The sequence below is a fragment of the Peromyscus leucopus genome, chromosome X (genome assembly GCF_004664715.2).
Source record: "Peromyscus leucopus breed LL Stock chromosome X, UCI_PerLeu_2.1, whole genome shotgun sequence".
Taxonomy (NCBI): domain Eukaryota; kingdom Metazoa; phylum Chordata; class Mammalia; order Rodentia; family Cricetidae; genus Peromyscus; species Peromyscus leucopus.
In genome coordinates this window covers 63,664,017-63,680,477 of record NC_051083.1, presented here as the reverse complement: position 1 = coordinate 63,680,477, position 16,461 = coordinate 63,664,017, and positions in this window count along the sequence as shown.

Here is a 16,461-nt window from a genome sequence, read left to right as displayed (position 1 = left end):
AGGGGCAGAACCAGCATTCACAACCAGAGCCCTGAAGAATTTCCGAGAAGTGTGACTGGATCTGAGACTCCACCTGTGAAGCACTGCCCACAGACAAGGACATCGTTACAAAAAACAAGAACAAGCCAAACCCAAAAGCAGTAGGTGTAAGTATGAAGAAATAATTAGATCCCTGCTCCACCAGAGGCCACAATGGCACCCAGAACCCCAGGTAAACCCCCCTGCCCATGGACTGCCAACACTCCCTCAATGCCTGCCCAGCCTACCTAAAGCCACACCCCCTTTCCTCGTCACCATATCCCAGCCAACAACTCCAGTGAAAGCTCCCTGCTCCACCAAAGCCCATACCAGCAGCCAGAACATCAGGTAAACTGCTCAGCCATGGACCACTCCCACTTTCTCAGTGCCTGCCCAGCCCACCCCCAATGGGTCCTCCCATCCTCACCACCATATCTGGTCACCCAACTCCAGCAGAGGCTCCCTGCTGAACCAGAGGCCAAAGGCCAGCAGACACAGAATTCCAGCTTCCAACTCAAGCAGAAATCCCTGCTTGACCAGAGACGACCCTGGACATCAGAAGTCCATCCATCAACCCAGGTGGAGACCCTCTACTCAACCACAGGCCACTCCAGCCAGAAGATCAGAGAGGAAACAGAAACCAAGGGGAAAAAACGTCAGTTCAACAAAGCTCAACTCAGAAATTGGCACCTTGTTGGGAGATATTTGATCACACTGTGAACCCTGAGTTTGCATTTGTATTAATTAAATAAAATTAACCTTGGGTCAGGAGGCTGCATTAGCAGCTAGTTGACAGAAAGTAATCATAGAGCCTCAGAGGACATCCAAGAGAGATAGAGACACAGGAAGTAGTAGGGTGAGGTTTGGAATGGCACAGCCCTTTCTGGTTTGGCAGAGCAGAAGCACAGGTCTTTCAGAGATACCAACAAGAAGAGGGGGTTAGTTAGCTAGTTGCTACTCAACCTCTTTGAGCTCACAGGCGTTCACTCCAGCCTTTGAATCTCCAGTCTTATTTATAAAGAGAACAATAGAGATTTAGTTAAAGATACTTTTAGCAGCAGCAACAGGGCCAGTGCCTCTGGAAACAGAATTTCTGCCAAGCAGTGGCCTGAGCAGCCAAGCTGGTAAATGCAGAGTTGCAATTTTTGGCTGAAATAGCCGTAGATTAAGGCACAGCCACTGTGCCAAAGTTAAAACAACAGCACCTAGACCGATAATTGCCCCAAACCCAGATGCCTAGAAATCAGTGTAAGAACACAATCAACAACAGCCAGGGCAATATGTCTCCACCCGAGCCCAGTCATCATCCTACTACAACAAGCCCTGAATATTCCAACATAGCTGAAACATGAGAAAATGACCTTAAAACCAACTTTATGAAGATAATAGAGGTCCTTAAAGAGGAACTGAATAAACCCTTTAAAGAAATCTGGGAAAACACAAACAAAAAATTGGAGGAAATGAATAAATCCCTTAAAGAAAGCCAAGAAAAAAACAAACAATTGAAGAAAACTAATGAAATTCTTCAAGTTCTGAAAATGAAAATAGAAGAAATAAAGAAAACACAAACTGAAGGGATTCTGGAAGCTGAAAATCTAGGTAAGCCAAAATGAACTACAGATGCAAATATTACCAACAGAATACATAAGATGGAAGAGAGAATCTCAGGTGCTGAAGATACAATAGAAGAAATGGATACATCTGTCAAAGAAAATGTTAAGTCTAAAAATTTCTTGACAAAAAATATCCAGGAAATCTGGGATGCTATTAAAAGACCAAACCTAAGAATAATAGGAATAGAAGAAGGAGAAGAATCCCAGCTCAAAGGCTCAGAAAATATGTTCATAAAAATCATAGAAGAAAAATTTCCTAACCTAAAGAAGGAGATGCCTATAAAGGTACAAGAAGCTTACAGAACACCAAATAGACTGGATCAGAAAAGGAAGTCCCTTTATCACATAATAATCAAAACACTAAGCATACAAAACAAAGAAAGAATATTAAAAGCTGCAAGGAAAAAAGACCAAGTAACATATAAAGGCAAACCTATTAGAATTATACCCAACTTCTCAGTGGAGACTCTGAAAGCCAGAGGGCCTGGACATATGTCTTCCAGACTCTAAGAGACCATAAATGCCAGCCCAGACTACTATATCCAGCAAACTTCAATCACTGTAGATGGATAAAACAAAATATTCCATGATAAAGTCAATTTCAAACAATATCTATCCACAAATCCAGCCCTACAGAAAGTACTAGAAGGAAAACTCCAACCCAAGGAAGTTAGCTGCACCCATGAAAACACAGGCAATAAATAATTTCAAACCAGCAAAACCCAAAGAAGGGAAACACACACACACACTACCACCACCACCACCACCAAAATAACAGGATTTAACAATCATTATCTCTCAATATCCATGGACTCAATCCCCCTACTAAAAAAAGCACAGACTAACAGAATGGATGGGAAAACATCCTCCTGCTGTATAAAAGAAACGTACCTCAAAATCAAAGATAGACATTACCTCAGAGTAAAGGGTTGGACAAAGATTTTCTAAGCAAAGGGACATAAGAAACAAGCTGATATAACCATTCTAACATCTAACAAAATAGACTTCAAACCAAAATTAATGAAAAGAGATGAAAAAGGACACTTCATACTCATCAAAGGAAAAATCCACCAAGATGAAATTTCAGGTGTCATCTATGCCCCAAATGCAAGGGCACCCACATTTGTAAAGAAAACATTACTAAAGCTTAAATTGACCCTCACACATTGATAGTGGGAGACTTCAATACCCCACTCTCACCAGTGAATGGGTCATCCAAACAAAAACTAAACAGAGAAATACTGGAGCTAAAAGATGTTATAAACCAAATGGATCTAACAGATATCTACAGAACATTTCATTCAAACACAAAAGAATACACCTTTTCCGCACCTGACAGAACATTATCCAAAATTGACCACATAGTTGATCACCAAACATTGTCTCAATACAAGAAAACTGAAACACCCCCTGCATCCTGTCAGACCACCACAGATTAAAACTTGACACCAACAACAACAGAAAGCCTACAAACTCATGGAAACTGAACAATTTGAAAGGAAGGATAGCCTAGGACACATCAAGATCATGTTCTCAACACAAAGGAGATTTATTTGCCCCAGAGGGACAAAGGGTAGGGAAAAAGAGACAAAGACGGGAGATAGATGTTGAGGGAGAAGGGAAAAGGAACAAGGGAGCATGGGAAAGGATATTTGCCCTGGAAGAACAAACAACTGTCTCTGGAGAGAAAGGAGACAGATGTGGCCCACAGGCAAATGGCAGTTTATAAAGAGAAAAAGGGAAACTCTGTGTTAAGATGAGTTGATTAATTTTGATTGGGCATGCTAATTGGGGCAGCCAAAGGGGGACTTTTTTATTTTTTTTATTTTAACTTTTTATTGGTTCTTTGTGGTTTCATATCTTGCTCCCCAGTCCCACTCATCTCTCCATCCCTTTACATCTGTCCTCTGCCCTTGCAACCTCCCCACAAAACAAAATAAAATTTTAAAAACTCCCATTGCAGAAGCTACAATGTAGTGTGTCACAGTGAGTCACACAGTATACCCTTCAGTCCATACATCTTTACTTGCAAATGTTCATTGCTATGAGTCATTGGTCTGGTTTGAGGCCTCTGACTTCTGCTACACCATCAATACTGGATCCTCACTGGGACTCCTCTTGGATATCCTGTTGCTGCCCTGTAATGTAGAGATACTGCAGCTTTGGATCTGCAGTACCTGCCCCTTCAGGTGTTCTAGCAGTTCGTTGATAGGGTAGATGTTGTGTGGGCAATTCATAGCCCTGGTTATGGGCCTGGGTGGTAGCTGAGTTGGTCAGTCCACCAGCTCTCCTGCATCCTCACCACTAGAGCGAACTTTCCAGTACTGCCCCAGCTAGTTTATCCAATGCCTCAGGCAGCAACCTCAGTGGGCTCACCTGCATCCATACCACCAGAGCCTAGGTGAGGAGCAGGGCCCACTCTCCTGAGCACTGCAGCTGGTGAAGGGTAGGACCAGCTCTCCCACTCTCATAGTCCCTGGGCCAGCTCTCTCTCCTGCTGCAGGTGGTGAGGGAAGGGTCAACTCTCCCTAGCCCACACCAGCTCACCCTCACCCCACCCAACAGGATCAACTCTACTGAGCTACCCAGGAGTGGTGCAGGGCCTGTTCTTCCTAGTGCTGCAGCCGATGAAGGGCAAGACTAGCTCTCCTAATCAGCTCCCCCACTCTCATAGTCCCTGGCCAGCTCTCCCTCCTACTATCTCAAAAAAAGGTAGAGAGTGATTATGGAAGACACCTAACTTCAACTTTGGGCCTCTAAACACGCATATATAGGTGAGTGAAATGTACCTTGCTGTGGATATCACTCTATATAAATAAAACACTGATGGCCAGTGACCAGACAGGAAGTATAGGCGGGACAAAGAGAGAGGAGAACTGGGGAAACGGGAAGGCTGAGGGGAGAGACACTGCAGCCACCGCCAGGAGAAGCAGCATGTGAAGACGCTGGTAAGCCACCAGCCACGTGGCAAGGTGTAGATTTATAGAAATGGGTTAATTTAAGATATAAGAACAGTTAGCAAGAAGCCTGCCACGGCCATACAGTTTATAAGTGATATAAGCGTCTGAGTGATTATTTTATAAGTGGATTGTGGGACTGCGGGGCTTGGGGAACCTGGAGAGAAGCCCTCCAGCAACAAATGGCGCCCAGAGGCTCGAGTTTCCACCTTAAACCTGAGAATATTTAATAACCAATTCTAAACAGAGCCAAAACCAGGTTCCTGCTTCTTGTCTCATACAGGCAGCTAGACGCCGCAAAACGCAGGTTTGAACACTGGCGGGTTCCTGGCGTGTGCGTTTGACCAGCAGTATGGCGGAAATGAGGCATCTGCCAGCGGCACATTACGCTGTGTGGTAGATTTAGTCTTTACTAGTATTTTTTTTTTTTAAAAAAAAAAAGAGGTTTCTGGACTACACGCTGCTTTGATAAAAGCTTAGACCCACTATTTCTGAGAATTGATGGCTCCCAGAGCTGGCGGAAAACGTACCACTGCCGTGTTGGGAAGCTGAAGTGGGCGGAGCCAACAGCCACAGCGCCTTTTCAGTCTTAGAATGGTGCAGTTTAAAGCAATAGGCTCAAGGTAATATAAAACATAAGCCACGTAAAGATGGCTACCACACTGAGAATCTGGATTATGTTCTCTTTGATATTCGTAACTGAAGAAAAACATTTGATTGTAAAAGCTGTTGAGTTATGCCAAAATGTATATTTTAAAGATACTTTGACTTCAAAATTTGGATTTAAGGACACGTTGCTTTGGAAAAGAGGTTCTGCTTTTGTTTCCACAGAAAGCCAGAGGCTGTGGATTTGTTCCAGATTAAGATACATCAGGTTTCACCAGCCAAGACCCCCTGAAAGGTCTCCGATGACACCATGGCCCAGATGATCCAACATCCAGAGCGGTTTCAAGGCAACTGGTTCACACAATACAGCCTCACGGACTACCCCCATAGGCCTAAATTTTTCTTTGCGTCCCCATATGATACAGCACCCCCCTCCAGCAGGAAGTAGTAAGAGATGCTACGCCCAAATTCCCAAATATACCAAGCTGGCTTTAGAGGTGGAATTGGCTCACTCCCCCTCTAAACCCAGATATATTGCTTTAAAAAAAAAAATGGTTAAAAGATTCTTGTGTCCCAAATCAGAAGAGCCCTCTGGTGTGGGAGAGAGAAAAACCAATATTTTTATTTAAAACAGGCTGATTATAAATGTGATCTCTTTCTAAAAAAGAAAAGGGGATATGATATAGATATATAGGATATGGAGATGATAAGATAAAAGGGTAGATTAATGAACCTACTTTTAAAGAACAACTTGTTTAAAATGTTTTACATTGGTATAGATTTTAGTTAATGTTTAAAATGTTTTACATTGGTATAAATTTTAGTTTATTGATACAAACTTGAAGTTAATTTTGTTATACTGTATATATATATATATATATTTCTATTCTTGTTTGAGGTATTATGTTTATGTAACTCATTTAAAATTGTAATGGATAATTAAAAATAGATTAATAATTAGTCATTTATGATAATCATATTTGTAGCCATGTTAGTTAAGTCTTCTAGGTATACATAGATATATTTCAGATAGATAGGTAATCTTCAAACACTTCATAGACCTAGAGAATATGGCATTTAAATAACTTAGAATTCTGTTGACATGAGACACAATTGCTCCTGGCTGCACCAATTGATCCCGAGAGAATGTTGGGCTTCTAAGACATTTCCATTTGGAAGTTTGTCTTCTTGGCACAAAATGGCCTACTGGGTAAAGAACTGCCGTTGCCTTGAAGGCTGACAGTACAAATGCAATGCTGTCCTTTCTGGACAAGCGGGACACAAGGAAAGCGACCACTGTACTCTGCCAAGACAGGGTAAGATGGTCTCTCAGAATTCCTGCTTCTAAAAATGGTCTGTCAGATACTCTAGGCCTGTAGCCAATTTGAATGCACCAACAATGCTGAGAAACATTAGGTGACTGTCCAGGCTGTCAGCTGTCTTGGTCTACTCTTGCAAGATTCCCGAAAGTTGCTTGCATCCATCTACCATTTCTCAGGTATCATTATGTTCCTTCTCAGGTCTTTGATGTGGTTGAAAACTAGATAGTTATAATTTCCTCAGTTATGATAAAAGATAAGTTAGATATAAAACCTTAAACTCACAAATATAAGATAGATAGGACATCTTTAATATTGTAACTGCAACTCTTGCTCGATAATTGTTTTGTTATATGTAATTTTACCATGTTAAAGTTAAAACCTTCCTTTTTAAAAAAAGAAGAAAAGGGGAAGTGCTGTGGATATCACTCTATATAAATAAAACACTGATGGCCAGTGACCAGACAGGAAGTATAGGCGGGACAAAGAGAGAGGAGAACTGGGGAAACAGGAAGGCTGAGGGGAGAGACACTGCAGCCACTGCCAGGAGAAGCAGCATGTGAAGATGCTGGTAAGCCACCAGCCACGTGGCAAGGTATAGATTTATAGAAATGGGTTAATTTAAGATAAAAGAACAGTTATCAAGAAGCCTGCCACGGCCATACAGTTTATAAGTGATATAAGCGTCTGAGTGATTATTTTATAAGTGGATTGTGGGACTGCGGGGCTTGGGGAACCTGGAGAGAAGCTCTCCAGCAACAGTACCTATATACAGATATGCAAATCTACATACAGATGTGCACACACACAAAGGAACACACAGAGTCCCAAATGATATTCATTATTCTCCTTGATATTCTAAAAAGTAAATACTTCAGTGTAAAATTAACTAGTATTAGCAGTCAGATGAATCAGATTTTAATAATAAGAAGAAAGAGTAGGAAACAAAAGATATTCTATACAAATTTACCTCAAACTAAACATTCATGAAAAATAAGAAAGACATATCCAGAATAATTTTAATCCTTATTTCTGCAACTGTTTGCATGGTCATAGCTGATATTTAAAATGATCTTCTTCTACTATTACTTTGTTCCTGTCTCTGGTCCCTTTACCCTCAGCAAAGATGTTAAAATTAGTGCAATGTATGATACTACAGTGGCCTCTAAATATGTTAGTGGAAGAATTATACATTTCTCATTTTTTGAGAAAAGCATATAAAAAGCCAAGAGAAACTAAATATAAGACCTCTTATAGCAGTTAGCCAAGGTGCTAATAGAAAAGTCTTGAACAAAATTTAAAGTTCTACTCAAGTGGATAGAGAAATTGTTAGAAAGTGAAAAAATCATATTGCCAACATTGAGAAAAATCATAGTTCCCTGGATGGAAGATCAATCCAGACATAGCATTCCCCTCAGATAAAGTTTAATCTGGACCAAGGCCTTTATTCTCCTTAATTACATGAAGATGGAGTGAAGTGAGGAATGGACAGAAGAAATGTTTGAAATTAGCAGAGGTTGGTAGATGAAATTTAAGATGCAGTCTCCCTAACAGAAAAGTGCAAGAGGAAGCAGAAAGTGCCAGCGTGGAAGTTTCCACTTATACAAAAAATCTAGCTAAGATCATTTATGAAGGTAATGATGACACTAAACAATGGATTTTGGGGGGGCAGTTCTAGGGATTGAGCTGAGGTCCTTGTATATACTAGGCACATGCTCAACCACTGAGCTGTGTTTCCAACCCTTGGTTTTTGTTTACTTACTTTTGATATGTAGTCTTACTATGTTCCCCCATAAGGCATTGAAACTCACTATGCATCCAGGCTTTCCTCACATTCCCAATCTTCCTGTCTCAGCCCCCTAAGTCCTGTCATAGGTATGTGCCACCATGCCATGCCAAATTAGCAGGGGGATTCTTTTCTTTTCTTTCCTTTCTTTTTATTTTAAGGCATGATCTCAGTTCAGACTAGCCTCCAAGTAGTTATATAGCTGAGGACAGACTTAACATCCTGATCCTCCTATTTTCACCTTCTGGGTTTGCAAGCATATACCACCATGTCCATGTGTGGCTCTGAGGATTAAACCCAGAGTTTTGTGCATGTTCAGCAAACACTACCAACTGAACTACATCCCCAACCCAACTACAGAGTTTTTCAGTATAGGTGAAACAACCTTTTGTTGGAAAAACACACCATCTTTAGGACTTTGGTTGTTGAAGAAAAGAAATCCACACATGGCTTCAAAGGACAGACCACTTCTTGTTAGACTCTAACACAGCTATTGACTTCAAATTAAATCCAATTCTCTTTTACCGGTCTGAAAAACCCAAAGGTTTTTCAAAACTATAATAAGTCTACTCTATGTGTTTTGTATATGAAATAGTAGCCTGGATAAGAGCTCAACTGTTTTACAACAAGGTTTGCTAAAAATATTAAACCCACTCCTAATGTCTTCAGAAAAAAAGAGGTTTCCTTTCAAAATATTACTGATTATTAACAAGACACCTTTTCACCCAACTCTTCTGATAGAGATGGACAGGGATTTTTAATATCTTTAGTGCCTGCTAATACAACATCAAGGAGTCATTTTGGCTTTCTCACTATTTAAGGAATGCAGTACAAAAAAGAATATATATATATATATTCTTTTGGTTTTTGAGACAAGGTTTCTTTGTATAGTCCTGGCTGTCCTGAAACTTGCTCTGTAGACCAGGCTGGCCTCAAACTCAGAGATCCACCTGGCTCTGTCTCCATAGTGCTGGGATTAAAGGTATATGCCACTACCACCAAGCTTATAGATATCATTTTAATAGCAATTTCATTAATAATATGGCAAAGCAAATTGAAAATCCTTTGGAAAAGATTTGCATTCTAGGTGGCATTAAAAACAATTGTGGGATTATGGATATGGCTCATGGGGTAAAAGCAGTGATGCCCAAACATAACCTGAGTTCAATTCCCAGAATCCATGTTAAAAACAGGATATAGGGGCTATATAAGTGGCTCAGAGGTTAAAAGCACTGGCTGCTGACTGCTCTTTCAGAGGTCCTGAGTTCAAATTTCCAGCAACCACATGATAGCTCCCTAGCATCTATAATGAGATCTGGTGCCCTCTTCTGGTGTCCAAGCATATATGCAGGCAGGACACTACACATAATAAATAATAATAAATAAATAAATCTTTTTTAAAAAAGGGATATAGAAAAAGCAGGAAAAACACTGCAAGACACAAGCATAGAAAAGGGCTTTTAAAACAATATCCTGGTTGCTCAAGAAATAATGCCAACAACTGACAAACATGGCCTCATAAAATTCAAAGGCTTCTGTAAGGCAAAGGAGATGGTCAATTGGGTGAAGAAACAGCCTACAGAATGGGAGAAAAATCTTCACCAATCATACATCCAACAGAGGAATGATATCTAGACTACACGAAGAACTAAAAATATAATAATAATCAAGACCCACTGTACCAATCTGGGACTGCTTGGAGTCTGAATCCAGAGTTCCAATCAGAATTTTAGCTTGGAATGCAAACTGGAGTCTGATCCAGAATTCAGGAAGGAACTCCAAGAGTCAGCCCAACTCTTGTCCCCAACTATCAGGTATCCCCTTCCTATTGTTGTCCCCTTGGAATCGTAGAGCCCAACCGAGAACTCCAGTTGGAGACAGACAAAAACACTCCTCTCTCTTCTTGCCTGATCATCACATATCAGCCACCTTACTTACTGTGCAATCTGGAACCCTGAAACCCAGAGTGTCCTGAAGATTGAAAACCACGCATCATTTATCTGATTCACAACCTGACAGATTGGGGTAATAACAAAGACCTGAATACCAACCAAAAAAAGATAGCCACACCAGGAAACAACACAAGCATCCTAACTCCAAATACCTAAATCCCATTGCAAAAACACATAGATGAGCAAGAAAATTGCATGCCTCCTCCAGAAATTAGTATCCCTATTATAATATTCCCTGAGAAAGGGATCTTTTTTTATTAAGAGATTTTCTATTCATTTTACATATCAACCACAGATTGCCCTGTCCTCCCTCCTCTCACCCTTCAGCCTTATCCCACCAACCCACCCCCCATTCCCAATCTCCCCCAAGGGAAGGTCTCCCATGGGGAGACAGCAGAGCCTGGTACACTTCGTTGAGGCAGGTCCAAGCCCCTCCTCTCTGCACCAAGGCTGCACAAAGTGTCTTACCAGAGACTGAAGCACAGGACAAAGACTTCAAAATAGCAATTATGAATGTGTTCAAAAACCTTAAAAGAGGGTAAAAATAAATGTCTGAATGAATATCATAAAAACAAATGCTGTTAAATGAAATAATGAAAAGGATTCAAGATATGAAAGTAGAATTTAACTAAGAAATAGAATTGCTAAAGAAAAACCAAAACGATGAGCATGATGGTGCAGACCTTTAATTCCAGCACTCAGGAGGCAGCCTGGTCTACAGAGTGAGTTCCATGACAGCCAGAGCTACACAGTGAGACACTGTCTCGAAAAAAACAAAGCAAGCAAATAAACAAAAAACTGTATTCCACCAAACTGGAAAAAAACTAAAAGAAATTGATGGATTTAATATATACTATCAAAGTTAAATTTAGATGAACTAAAAAATTCGAATAGATCCATACCCCTAGTGGGAGAGAAGCAGTAACTAAAAATCTCTCAAGTAGAGGCTGTAGAAATAACTGCTCTTCCAAAATACACAAGTTTAATTCCCATCACCTACAAGATGGCTCACAACTATCTATAACTTCAGTCCCTAGTGATCTTGTGTCCTCGGGTGGCCTTCAAAAACACTGTACACATGTGGGGCACAGACGTTTATGCAGATAAAACACACACATATATATAAAATAAAGATTTTAAAAAATTTAAATCTACCCACTAGAAAAGTCCAGTGCCAAATGAATTTAGCACAGTACTCTACCAGATCTTCAAAGAATAACTAACTCTAATACTCCTCAAATTATCCCACAAAATAGAAACAGAAAGAACATTGCCCAATTTTTTTTTTACAAAGCCACCATTACACTATACCAAAATCACACAAAGACAGGACAAGACAGAAAATTATAGACCAATACCTTTTATGAACATAGATGCAAAAATTCTTAATAAAATATTTGCAAATCAAATTCAAGAACACCTCAAAAAGATCATCCACCATGATCAAGTAGACTTCATCCCAGAGATGTGGGGATAGTTTAACACATGTAAATTGATAAATGTAATCCACCATATAAACAAACTGAAAAACAAAAACCACATGATCATCTCATTAAATGAATAAAAGGCCTTTAACAAAATCCAGCACCCCTTCATGATAAAAGTCCTGGAGAGATTATGGATACAAGGAACACACCTCAACATAAAGGCAGTTTATAGCAAGCCTATAGCCAACATCAAATTAAATGGAGACAAACTCAAAGCAATTCCACTAAAATCAGGAACGAGACAAGACTGTCCACTTTCCATGTTTATTCAGTACTGTATTTGAAGTTCTAGCTAGAACAATGAGAAAACTCAAGGAGATCAAGGGGACTCAAAGAGGAAAGGAAGAAGTTAAAAGTAGCCTTATTTGTAGATGACATAACAGTATACATAATGACCCTAAAAATTCCACCAGAGAACTCCTACATCTGATAAACACTTTCAGCAAAGTAACAGGATACAAAATTAACACATAAAATTCAGAAACCTTTGTGTATAAACTTACAAAATAACAAGGGAGAAAACACAGAAACACTAGCATTTACAATAATCTCAAAAATATATACCATGGAGTAACTCTTAACTAAGCAAGTAAAAGACCTGTAAAATAAAAACTTTGAGACACTAAGAAAAGAAATTGAATAAAATATTAGAAGATGAAAAGGCCTCCTATGCTCATGAATTGGTAGGACTGATATTGTAAAAATGGCCATCCTACCAAAAATAATCCATAGGTTCAATTCAATCCCCATCAAAATCCCAAAATAATTCTTCACAGAAATTTTTAAAAAATAACTTAAACTTCATGTGGCAACAAAAAAAAGCATATGACAGCCAAAACACTCCTGAACAATAAAAGAACTGCGGGAAGTATCACCACTTCTGTTTGTTTTTTCTTTGTCTAGGGGGTGCTGTTGCTAATGTTGTTGTTGTTTTGGGTTTGTTTGTTTTTCAAGACAAGGTTTCTCTGTGTAGCCCTGGCTGTTCTAGAACTCTCCGTGTAAACCATACTAGCCTCAAACTCAGAGATCTGCCTCCCAAGTGCTAGGATTAAAGGAATAGGAAGAAGCAAAGTGCTAGAGAGTTCCCCAGAAATCCACAAAGATACCTCCACAATAGACTATTGGCAATGGTCAAGAGAAAGCCCAAACTGACATACTCTGGTGATCAGATGACCAAACACCCTAACTGTCGTGGTAAAACTCTCATCCAATGACTGATGGAAGCAGATGCAGAGATCCATGGCCAAGCTCCAGGTGGAGCTCCAGGAGTCCAATCGGCAAGAGAGAGGAGGGATTTATGAGCAAGAATTGTTGAGATCATGATTGGAAAAAGCACAGGGACAAGTAGCCAAACTAGTGAAAACACATGAACTATGAACCAATAGCTGAGGAGCCTCCAGCTGGATCAGACCCTCTGGATAAGTGAGACAGTTGATTAACTTGAACTGTTTGGGGGGCCCCCAGGCAGTGGGACCAGGACCTGTCCTTACTGCATGAGCTGGCTTTTTGGAGCCTGGGGCCTATGCTGAGACACTTTGCTGAGCCTAGGTGAAGGGAGGAGGGGACTGGACCTACCTTAACTGAATCTACCAGGCTGAGCTGAATCCCCAGGGGAGTCCTTGCCCTGGAGGAGATGGGAATGGGGGGTGGATTAGGGGGAGGGGGCACGGAAGGAGGGAGGACAGGGGAATCTGTGGCTGATGTGTAAACTTAAATTAATTATAAATTTTTTAAAAAATAAAATAAAATAAAGGAAGTATATGTCCAAGAATACAAAAAAAGACTGGTGGTTTGAAAGAAAATGGCCTCCAAAGGGAGTGGTACTATTAGGAGGCATGGTATTGTTGGAGGAAGTGTGTCACTGTGGAGGTGGGGTTTGAGGTCCCATATGTGCTCAAGCCATGTCCAGTGAGACAGACCACTTTCTGAAAGTCAAGATATATGTAGCTAGAGTTTTCCTGCCTTGCCCACAGTCAGGACAAATCTTTGTCACCCGCCAGTCCCACAGCCACTCAGACCCAACCAAGTAAACACAGAGACTTATATTGCTTACAAACTGTATGGCCGTGGCAGGCTTCTTGCTAACTGTTCTTATAGCTTAAATTAATCCATTTCCATAAATCTATACCTTGCCACATGGCTGGTGGCTTACCGGCGTCTTCACATGCTGCTGGTCATGGCGGCAGCTGGCAGTGTCTCCCCGCCTCAGCCTTCTGCTTCCCAGAATTCTCCTCTCTCCTTGTCCCACCTACTTCCTGCCTGGCCACTGGCCATTTAGTGTTTTATTTATTGACCAATCAGAGCAACAGATTTGACATACAGACCATCCCACAGCAGATATAGGACTCTCAGCTACTTCTCCAGCACCAAGTCTGCCTGCATACCACTATGTCACATCATGATGATAATGGACTAAAATTCTGGAAATGTAAGCCACCCCAATTATATGTTTTTCCTTTCTAAGAGTTGCCATGGTCATGGTATCTCTTCACAGCAATAGACACCCTAACTAAGACAAAGACCAACACTTAATAAATGGGACCTTATGAAGATTAAAAAGCTTCTGAACAGCAAAAGACACCATTGTTTGAGCAAAGCAGCAGCCTAGAGAGTGAGGAAATTATACAACTAACAGAGGGTTAGTATTTAGTGTATGAAAAGAACTCAAAAAACTGCATACCAGCTGGGTGATGGTGATGCATGCCTTTAATCCCAGAACTCGGGAGGCAGGGCAGGTGGATCTTTATGAGTTTGAGGCCAGCCTGGGCTACAGAGTGAGATCCAGCACAGGCACCAAAACCACACAGAGAAACCCTGTCTTGAAAACCAAAAACCAAAAACCAAAACAAAAACAAAAAATCCCTGCACACCAAGATCACCACCACCACCCATCTGACACTGCAACCTGAAAGACCCGTTGTACCAACCAAACCTAACAAACCCATCACCCTCCTCTGATCAACCATCACCCACAAAATCAACAGCCTCTAGAGGCAAAAGCAACATCTGCATCATCTGGAGGAAGAGTCAGCAGCCCCTAGAGGCACAAGCACCACCTGGACTATTTGGAAGAAGAGCAGCCTCCCCAAGAACAGCCCTCTCCAGCAACATCAGCACAAGCACCACCCACATCAGTTGGAAGAACAGGCACAAGCAAAACCTATACCTGATGGAAGAACAGACTCTATAGGCGTAGGTACAGCCACACCAGTTGAAGAGCAGAGCCCATAGGCACAAATAAAGCCCACACCAGCCAGAAGACAATACACTGGATCTAGGCACCCAAACCCCCATAACCCTCAGCTAAGGCAATCCTACTCAACCTGACAACTAGACAATCACCAGGACCTTTGGCTATTCAGGGCAAGAGACAAGAAAGGAAACAGGCAATAAAGGAACAAAAGACCCATCCAACAAACACATCACAAGAATCAACATTTGTTCCTGTAGCTGAAGTTTTCTCCAGTCCTGCCTGGGCCCACAGCCACTCAGATCCAAATAAACACACAGAGGCTTATATTAATTAAAACTATATCACCTAGTGGCTCAGGTTTCTTGCTAGCTAGTTCTTACATCTTAAATTAACCCATTTCTATAAATCTATACCTTGCTACATGGCTTGTGCCTTATTGGTATCTTTAGATCTTGCTTCTCCTGGCAGCAGTGGCTGACATCTCCTGACTCAGCATTCCACTTCCCAGAGTTCTCCTTGTCTGTTCATCCCGCCTATACTTCCTGCCTGCCTACTGGCCAATTAGCATTTTATTTATCAACCAACCAGAGCAACACATTCACAGCATACAGAACATCCCATAACACCTCCCCTTTTCTGTCTAATCAAAAAGGAAGGGTTTAACTTTAACATAGTAAAATTACATATAACAAAACAGTAATCAAGCAAGAATTACAGTTATAATATCTAGTCTGTTTGTATTTGGCAAAATTAAAGAAAATATTATATCTATCCTATATTTGTGTATCTAAAGTTTTAATATCTAATTTATCTTTTATCATAACCAAGGAAAATTATAACTATATAGTCTTCAACTACATCAAAGACCTCAGAAGGATACAATATTCCCTAAGTAAACAGAAAAAGCAGTGTAAGCAACTTCCAAAAATCTATAATGACAGAGACAGCTGGCAGCCTGAACAGTCACCCAAAGTTCCTCTGTAAAGTTGGAGCATCTGTCTTCAGCCCACAGGCCTAGAGTCTCTCAGTCACTTTTCTCTGTGTCCTGTAGAATGTCTGGCAGTTTCCTCTATGAAGCAGGAACCTAAAGGACCATTTTGCTTTGCAAAGTTCAGTGGTCACCTTTCTATGGATCCTGCATATCCAGTTGATACAACATTTTGTCAAGCAGTCCAGGCAAGAACAGTTTCTTGCCTAAATGGCTATTTTTGCCAAGAAGAGGATAAACTCCATATAGAGTGTCTTTGATGCCCATCATCTTCCTTGACGTATTTGGTGCTGCCAGGAGGAGACGTGTTTCATTGTCCAGGAAAGTCTAAGTTCTTAAAACATTTTAAATGCCATATTCTGTAGGTCTTTGAAGTGTTTGAAGATTACCTACCTAACTGAAATATGTATGTCTAAAAAACTTAACTAACATGACTACAAGTATGATTATCAAAGATGACTAATTATTAATCTATTTCTTAATTATCCATTACAATTTCAAATGAGCTGCACAAGCATAATACCTTAAACAAGAGTAAATAT